At 35.2% G+C, this 13,464-nt stretch overlaps 1 long non-coding RNA gene across 1 annotated transcript in view; it reads left to right on the forward strand.

Moving 5' to 3' along the window:
• Positions 1–8,218, forward strand: part of LOC144577995 (uncharacterized) — a 278,989-nt gene extending 270,771 nt beyond the window's left edge. Inside the window, exon 2 of the long non-coding RNA XR_013522910.1 lies at positions 6,297–8,218. This is a non-coding gene — a long non-coding RNA (uncharacterized LOC144577995). The remainder of the gene's footprint in view (positions 1–6,296) is intronic.
• Positions 8,219–13,464: the final 5,246 nt, after the last annotated feature.

Here is a 13,464-nt window from a genome sequence, read left to right on the forward strand (position 1 = left end):
AAGACATTCGCATATTAAAGAGATATCTGCAGAACTTTAAAATTAAATGTGTGCACGCATGCACACAGCTGTACTTGTCTATGTTTGCTTTTATGTTGGCTATGTTATATGGTGTCATAGCCAAGATATTATTGTAAATAGAATGTGATAAAATTTTCCCCTATGTGTTTTTCTAGGATTTTACAGTATAAGGTGTTACATTTAAGTCTTCAATACATTTTTACTTGATTTTTTTGTGTTTTGTGTAAGATAAGATTCACTTTTATCTGTTTGCATGTGATTTTCAGGTTTTTCTAGCACCATTTGTTAGACTGTTCGTACCTTTGTGGGGATTCTTGATGCCACTGTCAAAAATCAGCTGACTGTATATGTGTAAGTTTACTTTCAGGTTTTATTCTACTTCATTAGTCCATATGCCTGTTCGTACGTCTCTGATAAAATATTTTAATTATTGTAGCTTTGTGATATGTTTTGAAATCAAAAGTATGATGTAGATTTGTTTCTTTTTTTCTCAAGATTGACTTAGTTACTAGGGTCTTCCTATGAGTTTTACTTTTTTTTTTATTTCTGTAAAAAATGGATTTCTATAGTGATTGTATTGAATTTGTAGATCATTTTGGGTGGCACGAACATTTTAATGAGAGTAAAGTTGAAGGGGAGGAAATCATTTAAGAAGTTAGCTACTAGGAGTCTTGATTTAGCTTCTAGGGGTCTTTATATGATATCATATGGATTTTATGTTGCTTTTTCTATTTATGTAAAAAGTGGATTTATATAGGAATTGTATTGAATTTGTAGATCACTTTGGGTGGTATAAACAATAGGAGTAAAGTTGAAGGTGAGGAAAAAATTTAAGAAGCTCCTTCTACAGTCCATGGCAGTGAGTTATCAATGACACAACTTTTGCCTTGGGTATTTAAACAATGAAGGAATGATCTACAGATGCCTGATTTTCCCTTATATGATGCATGAAAAGAACAAGAAGGGATAATGTCCTTTTGTACGGATGCTAAGCGTTATAGTTGAAATAGGTGAGGTCCTAAGTGTTATAGTTGAAACAGGTGAGGTAATTGACCAGGCAGCCAGCAGTAAAGGGAGAACGAATACAAAAGTGAGTTAAACGATCAAGGGCCAGCGTCAAAACCACAGAGGAAAAATTTGTCTTTAGATTTGAGGAACAAGTGAAATGCTGAAAAAGGATATGAATTAAGCAAATTAGTATGAAACAAGGTAGGAACTGAGGTGTAAAGGGAAGCATGCAGTCAGTAGGTTCAAACTTTCATTCCCGAAGGGATCTTGAATACTATGCACAATAGGCATTGGTTCTTTATGTGCATGTTGTCCTCTGAGTTAAAGGTAGAGTTTTAGGTAATCACTATAAACAGTATGACAAACTCTCACCGAGATTAAAAATAGACCTGCCAGATTATCTAGCAATCTCACTTCTGATTATGTATCTAAAAGAAATAAAATCATAAGCTCGAAAGATAATTTCATTCTCATATTTATTGTACTTTTCACAATAGCCAAGATATGAAAACAAACTATGTGGCATTGAACAAGTGAATGGACAAAGAAAATGGGGTTTATACATGTGATAGAATATCATCTATCTTTCGAAAAGAAGAAAATTCTGACATTTGTGACCCAATGTAGATGAATCTGGAGGTCATCATGCTAAGTAAAATAAGCCATATGCAGAAAGACAAATACTGCATGATCTTACTTATATTTGAAATTTTAGAAAAAAACAACTCAGAGAGTAGAATAGTGATTGTCAGGGGCTGGGGGAGGGGAGTGGTAATTTAATATCCTTTAACCATTAGCCTTAATAACATAGGCGTATTATCAAGTTTCATGTTCTACTTTATTAGAAATAATGGTTATGAGATTGAGAAATAATTGTGCTGGATGAGATAGGGAAAATAGGAGAATTTAAAATATTGAGTTCTGTCAAATTTGATGTGGCTTTGCCTTTTGTAGATTGAAAGCAAAATTCCACATCACCTATTCTGAACTTCCGTATCATCATTCTACCCCTTCTACAGTCAATCTCACATTATTTCTCTCTGAAATAACTAAAATTGTGGAATTTATAAGCACTTAAGCTGAGGTTGCAATCAAAAGAAAAATTAAGTTAAAACAAATAAAACGTTCTATATGAAAGCCTCCAACCTCACAGGCAACCAAGCTCGAAAGGGCAAGAAATAATTTGAAAACAGTCTGAGCCTTGGGAGACATTTATTTCTTTATACACTCAAAAACAAACCTAATTATCTTATAAATAACCAAGCATGTAAACACAGGCAGTGATTATCTTAGGCCAGTAATAAAGTGGTTTGGACAGACTGCATCATAATGAAAAAATACACCCATGGGCCTATTTTCCAAAGATCCAAAATCTAAACTTGTGTTTTATACTTAGTGATATTTCCATGCTGTGTAAAATTTATTGGACTCATCTTTATCATGTCTGTTAATTTTAGCCTGCTGATAATTTGCACATGATTTTGCTGACAACTTGGAAACTCTGAATGTGTGTTTGATATGAAATTCTAATAATTGTTCCCTTTTGGTATAGCACTGGCTTCCACTGCGAATAAACTGCTACTTATTAAAGGTATATAAATAATGAGCTGAAAATGAGTTATTCCTAAATTGTTCCTACCAAGTAAAATTATACCAGAAATTTTTTGCACCATTATTAAATAATTTTTTTAGCTATAGGAAAAGTAAAAATAAGAAGAGTTGGCTCTAACTTACAAATTTTGTGGTTTTGAGTTGTATACTGTAATGGAGGCAAAATAAAGGTGATGAACATTACTTGTCAAACTTTTCAATATGCAGACATTTGAAATATTTATATTTTGATTGATGCGTATGGCACCAAGAACAACAATATAGCCTGGAAATGGATTAAAAATAAACAGACAAGACACTTTCCCTGTAGATTTGCAAACAGAAATTTGAGAATTAAAGTAGAAATAACAAAGAAGAATAAAACATTTACCAAATAATGGATGAGGAAGAAATCAAGCCAAAATCATGAACTATTAAACATGGAAATGACAGCATTTTTTGTCTAGATGAAGAAATCAAGTGTTGAAATTTTATTCTGTGAAATGTCATTGCTTAATTTTTTATAACATGGAAATATTATTTCTAACCATCTGATCCTCATATCTAAGATGAAGGGTTTAATATTTATCATAAAAACATCACTCATCTGATATTTATAAAAGTAAATGAGGTGAACTATGAAAAACTGTTGTGGAAATCTACATAGACAGTACTAAGCTCATAATAGCTTCTACGAGCTAACATCGAGACTACAGGGAAACTGGTTATGAAAAAACTTCAGGAATTTTGATGGGATGAGGATTTGGTTATACATTTAAGCCATTATTTCTTTCTTAGGTTAAGGTAGTAACTACTTACATTAAGCAATCACTTAGGCCAATCCCTGAGTAATATATAATATTCTATTGCACTGCCAAAGATTTAACCATCTATTCAAGTATGCCAAAGTGAAAATAGTGACTTCAGTATACAAACACCACTAGCTCATATAGAAGCACATCTTATCTGTGATTCATTGTTTTAAAGTAACTTCTTATATTATCCAGGGAGAATATATTTTTGAACATATTTCACATAGAAGAATCAAAAGCTCTGTGAAATTCTCAAACTACCCATAGGCTTATTAATACTGCTATTAGTCTACTTTAAGAATAAGTATTGAGTGTATGCTAACATTAAGCATTATAAGAATGATGCTTTATTTTAAGAATGCTTAATGTTAGCATGGACTTAATATTTAAAAGTGTAGAAAAAGATTTCCTCTACTTTCATCTTTTTCTCATAGTAGGGTTTGCTATCCTAATTTTACACATGAGGAAATTGAGGCTCCCAGTGGTGAGATGACTTGTCCAAGGCTATGCAAATAATGGTATAAAAGCAGGATTAACACATGGGTATTTTAACCTGTATTATTCTACATTGTTCACACTCTTCTACCACTTGATTTTATTTGTACTATAATTTCATTAATGGTAGGTGGCTGATTTTACCAAAGTTGTTGCTCTAATTTTCCTGTAGTTACAATTCTTTACATAGAGACTACTCTTGATATTGGGGAGGCATGGAGAGATAATTTCATAAAGAATTGTGAGTTAGAAATCCCTAACACAAGTAAAATATATAGTTTTTCTTAAAAGACAACAAAGTCTAAGAAAAAAAGTGAAATCTGTCCACATAAAACAAGAATTACCGCAAAAAGGAAACAAAAGTTTACTGCATGTGGATACTCTGTAATCTGCTAGATGGGTTCTCAATCTGCCTAGTTGTGTTTCTGTTTCAAGTTCACTACAAATAAATAAAATATATATAATAGGCCATATTCTTCACTATGAATTTCACATGATGTTGTCATTCAGCTCATGTGTGGATACCACTACTTTTTTAATAATTTCACTCCCTCTTTAAATTCATCTGAATATAAATATAATGTATACTTTTTATTTATAGATTAAATTGATACTCATCTTTGCTCTTTTGAGTACCCAAATAAAATATCTTCCATGAGAACTTTTCTATTTTGGTCTAAAACTAAATAATTAGATAATATGTAAATGAATATTGTATTATTTTTATATGCCCAATTTATTTGTTTATTTTTGGTTTAATCAAAAGAGAAATGCATTAGAACATCCCACAGAAACCAAGGAAAATTTGCATGTGTGCCTTTAAAAGTGTGCGATCAAGGAAGGTCTCAGAGATCATGACATGTTATAACTATATTTTGGAATTGTCATATTTATTTAGGTATAACTGACATACAATAAAATTCACATTTGTGAGTGTATAATACAATGTGTTCTGTTACATATATACAATTGCTTAATCATCTGCCATATACAAAAATTCTATCACCCCAAAGATTCCCTTGCCACAGAGCTGCAGTCACTGATCTGCTTTCTATCCTTGTGAATTTGATTCTATTAAATGTCATGTGATCAAATCATATGATTCAGTATTTTCTGTCTACTATCAGCATAATGCTTGTTAGAATCATATATGTTGTTGTCTGTGTCAGTAGTTCAGAATTTTTATTGCTAATTAGCATTCACTGTATGAACATAGCATTTTTTTTTTAAACAGGGTCTCACTCCATTACCCAGGCTGGAGTGCAATGGTGCAATCTTGGCTCACTGCAACTTCTGCCTTTTATTGAATTTAAGAAGCATTGTTAATTTTCAGTTTGTCCATCACAACTTTTGTGAATTGATGTAATTTTAGCATGCAATTACTGTGTGTGTGTGTGTGTGTGTGTGTGTGTGTGCGTGTGTGTGTGCATTGTTCTTGAAAAAGAAAGAACGAAAAAGCAAGACATAGTCTCTGGTAAATGATTATCTTACTGACACTTATTTCTTTGAAGAAAAACTCTATTGGATACTTGTAACATTGTATGTCACTTAGGCTGTCTCTCTCAATTGAGAATCTTAAACTTCAAGTTTCAAAATTTTAGAATAAAATGAGGATTAGTTGGTCTGTTTCTAATATACAAAATCCATGGGATAATACTTCTTGGGTGAGTACATAGTGTGAGTTTTCCATGTATATTTCAGAATACACAGCAATAAAAGGTCACTGTGCTTGGTGTTTATCCTTTAGGTCCTCTCTCAACTTTTCACCATCTTCTTTGCTCCAGAATGTGATCTTTATGGATCATACCACTTGAGCTCCTTAGCACTGAGATTCTAGTTCAGTTAGACCAAAGCAGGCATCAGCAAGAGATTAGCAGGTGGGAGAAAAGCAAGATAGAAAGTAGAATGCTGGTTACCAGAGGCTGGGGGTGGAAGGGAGATGCTGATCAAAGGGTACAAAATTGTAGTTACAGGGAGGAATGAGTTCTGGTGATCTACGGCATATTGTGGTGACTGTAGTTAACAGTGATAACTTATGCAATTTGAATATGAAGCATATTCATACATTTGAATACAATTCCAGAGCTTCAGTTATTTTTTACATTCCTCAATATATTTAAATTTTAATTTTTAACCTCTGTATGTTAGAATATTGCTATTAATCAGACAAAACATCTTGTTAGGTATACATATAAGTAACTTAACATTTCTGAAGATAACTCATCATTTACTTGATTCCCTTCCAAAAATATATCAAACAAAAACCAAAATTAGTCCTTACTTTTCAACATCTTAATTAATGTAAACTTGCTATGTCCAAACATACACCTTACTTTCTCTCATTCCTTATAATTTCCATTGTTTCAACAGGAATTGCTGAAAGAGTTGAAGAGGTGGAAAAATATACTAAAACCAGCGGTTTCTCATTACCTCTACCCTAATATCGTCTTTCAAGCCACCATCAACTTCCACATGGACTATTGCAATAACCTTCTAATATGCTTGCCCCAATCCAAACCTACCTCACATTGGCCAAAATCACAACTGGACTAGACAGAATCAGGCCACTGGTAAATTCTTAGATGGAAATTCCTACAGCTCCTCCTTTTATCCTCTCTGTTCTATCATCAGGTCTTCTTGAAGTTTGGACTACATCAAGCTCAGTTCTGCTAAGAGGTTCAGGCTGGACTACCTGCCTCCAGGACTTTTCATGATTTCCTCAAATACTACCACTCTAGAGAAGACTTGTGTTCTTAAAATGCTCAAAGTGAAAGTATTCCCTTCATCATTCTATACTCTGTATACCTTACCTATATATTTTCCAGGACTCATGTGGTAATAGTAATTTAGTTATTGATTTCTTTATTGCTTCTTCTCCCCACTAAATATATGCTTTGTAAATCAGGAACTTGATCTTGTTTACTTCACCATGCTCAGTCTCTAGGTAATACCTGACATTTTGTTATAGCTAAATGTTAATATTATGAATAATTTACTTCACCTCCTTCATTTGACAGTTATGAGAATTTTAAACGCATTTCTTGTCTCCAAGTGGCTTTGCCCAGAGTATTCAATCTTTATTTGTTAAACTGAGAAAAATAAATACATGTCCTGGGTCTATGAGATTATTCATGCAAAAGTTAGAAAAATTAATGATTTTTAAAGTATTTCTTAATATTCTTTATCTCATCTTTTAGGCCTCTAGCCCATAATTATACCATAAGATATACAACTCCAGGAATTTTATTACTCTAGTTTCTCTTCTATCAGAAACTAGACTGCTTTGAATAAAAATACCAACCATTTTTTGGTCTAGTTAACACTAGATAAAATTTAAATTTTCTTTTAAAATTGGAAATGAAAGCTAATACAAAATAGAGCTATATCTATACTCCTCATTTTCTTTGTTTGTAGTGCAATGTTTTCATGGTATTTTTAAATTTTAGAGAACATCACTTTAACAATAAATGACATATTTATTTCACCATTAGACAATTTTATGATACATAAATTACTAATAGAATTTAAGATTGAAATAATTGTTTAATCACTTGTGTAATCTTTTACAACCTTTTTTTAGGTTACTATAATAAATTACTGTAGTTCACCTAATAAATAGCATTAACTATGATGACTTTTAAAGTTGCAGGGAACCAGCCCTACATCACCTGTGGGTACCCTGAGTTTGGTGGGACAAAGGAATGGGAAAAAAGACGGATTAAGAGAGAAAGTGGGACAAGGGGGCTGTCACTTTATTACTTTGGTGGAGATACTGAAGGTCCTGAGTTCTCATCATCCACTCTATGGTTACAATCACTATGATCCATAGGGTAGGAGTGGGGTAATGGTGGGGAGAGGGTGACGTGACGTGATGGTGGAGTGAATCAGTGAGCCGGAAGTGAATCAGTGAGCCAGACCTGGTGTGTCATCCTAAGGATTGATAACAGTGGTGGTTTGGGAGTTTCACAAAACACAAAATGTGATTATCTCTAGCCTATTATCTATGTGCAGTTGATGGAATTTAGGCCTTACAAGGAGGCTACAAGTCTGGCTACATCATAGTGCTACAAAGGGGTTTTACATCCTTGAGCACAATGTTTATGGTAACAGAGCCTAGGTCACCCTGCACCATAACATGAGGCATGGAGAGTCCTTCGCCTCAGTGACCTCCTGCAGCCTTCTGCAATTTGTTGTTCCTTGTTTATGTATTACTCATAACCAATTTATGTAGGCACTCTGTAAGTCCTTTCTCCTTTGCTGCTTTTTCCAATAAAAGTTAACTCTATAATAAATTGGCTTCATTTTGTAATTAATGAAAACAAAAATTTAGTAGCTATTAGTTGATAATAATTAAGGAAGCTTCAAGCCACAAATAACAGGACACCTTAACCTAGACAAATTTGGGTGGAATCTTGCTATTTCAATTTCACAAGGTTTTAAATTTTTCCTTATCTTCACTTTTTCATACAAAATGCTCCATGGTCAGTTTTTTTGGTTTAAGTAGTTTTTCCTTTTAAAAATAATAATGTAAGAAATCCTGGCAAAATAATTTTAGCAATGATCCAAATATATCCTAGCAAAATAGGTAGTAAACAAATATTAACAAATAAATAACTGCTATTTATTAAAGCTGATAATATAAATGAAGCAATATAGTGTGTAAAAAAATGAGGTGACACAGAAATTGTAAAGTAATTTTTTTGGCATAAATAATTATCACTTCAGCTTTCTTTGGGGCTGCAAACTTCTTCTTCTTCTTTTTTTTTCTTTTGAGAGAGAGTCTTACTGTGTCACCCAGGCTAGCGTGCAATGTTGCAATCTCGGTTCACTGCAACTTCCTCCTCCTGGGTTCAAGTGATTCTTCTGCCTCTGCCTCCTGAGTAGCTAGGATTACAGTTATACACCCCTATGCCTGGCTAATTTTTGTATTTTTAGTAGAGGCAGGGTTTCGTCATGTAGGTCAGGCTGGTTTTGAATTCCTGACCTCAGGTGATCCACTCACCTTGGCCTCCCAAAGTTCTGGGATTACAGGCATGAGCCACCGTGTCCAGCCCGCAAACTCATTTTGACCTAACATGGAATGTTCATAGTGTCACTTCCAGTGTATCCAATTGGTCAAAAGAAATTACATGAACCAGGTGAAAATGCAAGGAGAAGAAAGCTGAATTTTATCTGTTAGTAGAGTGTAACATCTAATAATTGTTTACCACCTTCATTCTGTCATAATTATGAAAAACAGTAACTTTTGCATTGAGTAATATAGCGTAAGTACATCTCAACACTTTCCTACTCTGATGTATTTTGAAAGTAACCTAGCATTTCCAAAGAGAGAAATGAATCAGGGTGAAAGCCTTGATGTCAGTGAAAGTAATAGAGGGCAGGAAAGATCATAAAATCTTGGTACAAACTATTCAATGCTGCCTAGAAACTTAGCCTTTGAAGAGAACAGGCACAAAGAAGTGACAAATGGCCACAGTTGCTAATATCAATCAAGTCTTGAAGGGGAAGAGAAGAAAAAGCAGTCAGGGTCTCACATGCCAGGCTTCTATATTCTTATTATCCTCAGAATACATTAGATTGAAACACAATGGCTGGACATACTCCTTTTCAAAGTTTTAGTATTATGAATCTTGTGTTTGAATGGGAAAGAGTTTACACTGAGTCTGGAAGAAGGCATATGTCACTGTACTTGGCAATGGCAAGCTACCCCAAGTGACTTTCACACCATGTAGCAATTACAGATGGGTGTGGCTATGTTGAAATACTATGGGTAAACACAGTATCCTAAGAGGCTATAGCTTATTTTAGACAATGAGTTCATAAGTAAGTGAAGGATGGGGTTCCTAGATTGCCTTTAGCCAGGATTCCCAACTAATAATTTTGAGTAAATTTCCCAAAGAATAATTGAACATCTACTTTATATTGTGCTTACTGCTGTTCTCTAAAGATACAAAGATGAAATTTGAGAAAGCATGTAGAATGGATCTGACATAGGATAGAGCATAGGTCTTAACTCAGTGGGAGCTGTCACCTTATTTTTGAAAAGTCACTAATTTTAGGTATCATAGCCAATGAAAGTCCTCTTCAGACAGATCCTGTCTTATATCACAGAGAGGTTATTCTGTACAATGTAGATCAATATCAAACATAAAAAAATTCTAGTCTTACACTTTCCAATATATATTGTCAAATCATCTACATTACATAAAAAATAGATATGTAATTTTCTCCTCCTGATCATGACTAACTGGAAAAACTTGTCAGCCACTAGGCATTTCCTGGGCACTAAAATTTTTAATTACGAAACAGAAACAATGCATGTAATAGGAAGATGACTGGTATTTCTTGAGTTCAATGTTACATGTACTAAATACTTTATATATTTAACTCCTTTAATCTTTTACCATGTTCCTGTTTGGGAGTTTATAATTATCCTCCTTTTATAGATGAGAAATTTTAAAAACATCAAAAATATATAATTAAGAAACAACAAACCTCATATTCAAACCTATATCTGCCAAACTACAAAATCTGTACTCTTTCCATTAGGCCATGAGGCTGAGTGTTATTAATAATAATTTATACATGATATTGTTAATAGTACAGACATTTTCTATTTTATATTAACTATATATTCATTTGGCATCTCTTTGCCCACTCTGGACAGATCTTGGTTTTAATTTTGTCTTCATGGTGTCAAATTTTAAACATAAAAAGGGGTTTAAAAAATACATATGTTGTGACTCCAAGGTTATTTCACATATTCATTCCATTAGACAAAATTAAGAAGTTCCTATAAAAGCTCTTCTATTACCATGAAAAATCTGGAGCTAAATAAGCATATCAAAGCTGCTAAAAATATATATATATCAAAGTAAAAGTACACTAATAAATAAATAATTACTATAAAGATTATTTTTTTCTCAAAAGATAGGTGATTTCTGCATTTCCAATTGAGGTACATGGCTCATCTCATTGGGATTGGTTATATAGTCGGTGCAGCTCACAGAGGGCAAGCAGAAGAAGGATGGGGTGTTACCACACCAGGGAAGTGCAAGGGGTCGAGGAACCCCCTCCCCTAGCCAAGGGAAGCCATGAGGGACCCTGCCCTGAGGAACAGTGTACTCCTGCCCAGATACTATCCTTTTCCCACAGTCTTCCCAAACCACAGACCAGATTTCCTTGGGTGCTTATGCCACCAGGGCCTGGGGTTTCAATTAAAAAAAATTGGGCAATCATTGGGGCAGACACCAAGCTAGCTTCAGAAGTTTCTTTTCATATCCCAGTGGTGCCTAGAACACCAGTGAGACAGAACCATTCATTTCCCTGGAAAGGGGGCTGAAGCCGGGGAGCAAAGTAGTCTAACTCAGTGAATCCCACCCCCATGGAGCCCAGCAAGCTAAGATCCACTGGCTTGAAATTCTTGCTGCCAGCACAGCAGTCTAAAGTCTACCTAGGATGCTCAAGCTTGGTGGGGGTGGGGGTGGTTTCCACCATAACTGAGACTTGAGTAGGCGGTTTTCCCCTCACAGTGTAATCCAAGCCCAAGCCACCTGGGAAGTTCAAACAGGGAAGAGTCCAACAGAGCTTGGCAAAGTCCAACAGAGCTTTGCCAACTGCCCCTCTAGATTCCTCCTCTGTGAGCAGGGCATCTCTGACTGAAAGAAAGGCAACAACCCCAGTCAGGGGCTTATAGATCAAACTCCCATCTCCTTGGGACAGAGCACCTGGAGAAGGGGTGGCTGTGGGCTTAGCTTCAGCAGACTTAAACATTCGTGCCTGCCAGCTCTGAACGAGAACGGATCTTCCAGAACAGTGCTGGAGCTCTTCTAAGGGACAGACTTCCTCCTCAAGTGAGTCCCTGACCCCCAAGCCTCCTGACTGAGAGATATCTCCAAGCAGGGGCTGAAACACACTTCATACAGGAAAGCTCTGGCTGATATCTGGTGGGTGCTCCTCTGGGACAAAGCTTCCAGAGGAAGAAAGAGGCAGCAATCTTTGCTGTTCTGCAGCCTCTGTTCATGTTTACCCAAGCAAACAGGGTCTGGAATAGACGTCTAGCAAACTCCAGAAGACCTGTGGCAGAGGGGCTTGACTGTTAGAAGGAAAACTAACAAACAGAAAGGAATAGCATCAACATCAACAAAAAGGAGGTCCCCACAGAAACCCCATCCACAGGTCATAAACATCAAAGACCAAAGGTAGATAAATCCACAAAGGTGAAGAAAAACCAGCACAAAAGGGCTGAAAATTCAAAAAACCAAAGGTCCCTTCTCCTCCAAAGGATCACAACTCCTCAATAGCAAGGAAACAAAACTGAATGGAGAATGAGTTTGACCAATTGACAGAAGTAGGCTTCAGAAGGTAGGTAATAACAAAATCCTCTGAGCTAAAGGAGCATGTTCTAGCCCAATGCAAGGAAGCTAAGAACATTGAAAAAATGTTAGAGGAAATGCTAACTAAAATAACAAGTTTAGAGAAGAACATTAATGACCTGATGGAGCTGAAAAACACAGCATGAGAACTTCGTGAAGCATACACAAGTATCAATGACTGAATCGATCAAGCAGAAGAAAGGATATAAGAGATTAAAGATTTACAACTTAATGAAATAAAGCATGAAGGCAAGATTAGACAAAAAAAGAATAAAAAGGAAGGAAAAAATAGCCTCCAAGGATTATGAGACTATGTAAAAAGACGAAACCTACCTTTGATTGGTGTATGTGAAGGTAATGGGGAGAATGGAACCAAGTTGGAAAACACTCTTTAGGATATTATCCAGGAGGACTTCCTCAACCTATCAAGACAGGCCAACATTCAAATTCAGGAAATACAGAGAACACCACAAAGATACTCCTTGAGAAGAGCAACCCCAAGACACATAATTGTCAGATTCACCAAGGTTAAAATGAAGAAAAAAATGTTAAAGGGCAACCAGAGAGAAAGTTGAGTTACCCACAAAGGGAAGCCCAGCAGACTCATACTGGATCTCTTAGCAGAAACCTTAGAAGCCACAAGAGAGTGGGGGCCAATATTCAATATTCTTAAAGAAAAAAAAATTTCAACCCATAATTTCATATCCAGCCAAACGAAGCTTCTTAAGCAAAGGAGAAATAAAATTCTTCACAGACAAGCAAATGCTGAGAGATTTTGTCACTACCAGGCCTGACTTACAAGAGCTCCTGGAGGAAGCACTAAATATGGAAAGGAAAAACCAGTATCAGCCACTGCCAAAAAATGTCAATTTGTAAAGACCATTGACACTATAAAGAAACTACATCAATTAATGGGCAAAATAACCAGCCAGCATCATAATTACAGGATCAAATTCACATAACAATATTCATCTTAAATGTAAATGGGCTAACTGCTCCAGTTAAAAGACACAGACTGGCAAATTGGATAAAGACTCAAGACTCATCAGTGTGCTGTACTCAGGCAACCCAAGTCACATGCAAAGACACACATAGGCTCAAAATAAAGGGATAGAGAAACATTTACCCAGCAAAAGGAAAGGAAAAAAAAAATCAGGGGTTAC

Source organism: Callithrix jacchus, chromosome 10, assembly GCF_049354715.1.
Source record: "Callithrix jacchus isolate 240 chromosome 10, calJac240_pri, whole genome shotgun sequence".
Classification (NCBI taxonomy): domain Eukaryota; kingdom Metazoa; phylum Chordata; class Mammalia; order Primates; family Cebidae; genus Callithrix; species Callithrix jacchus.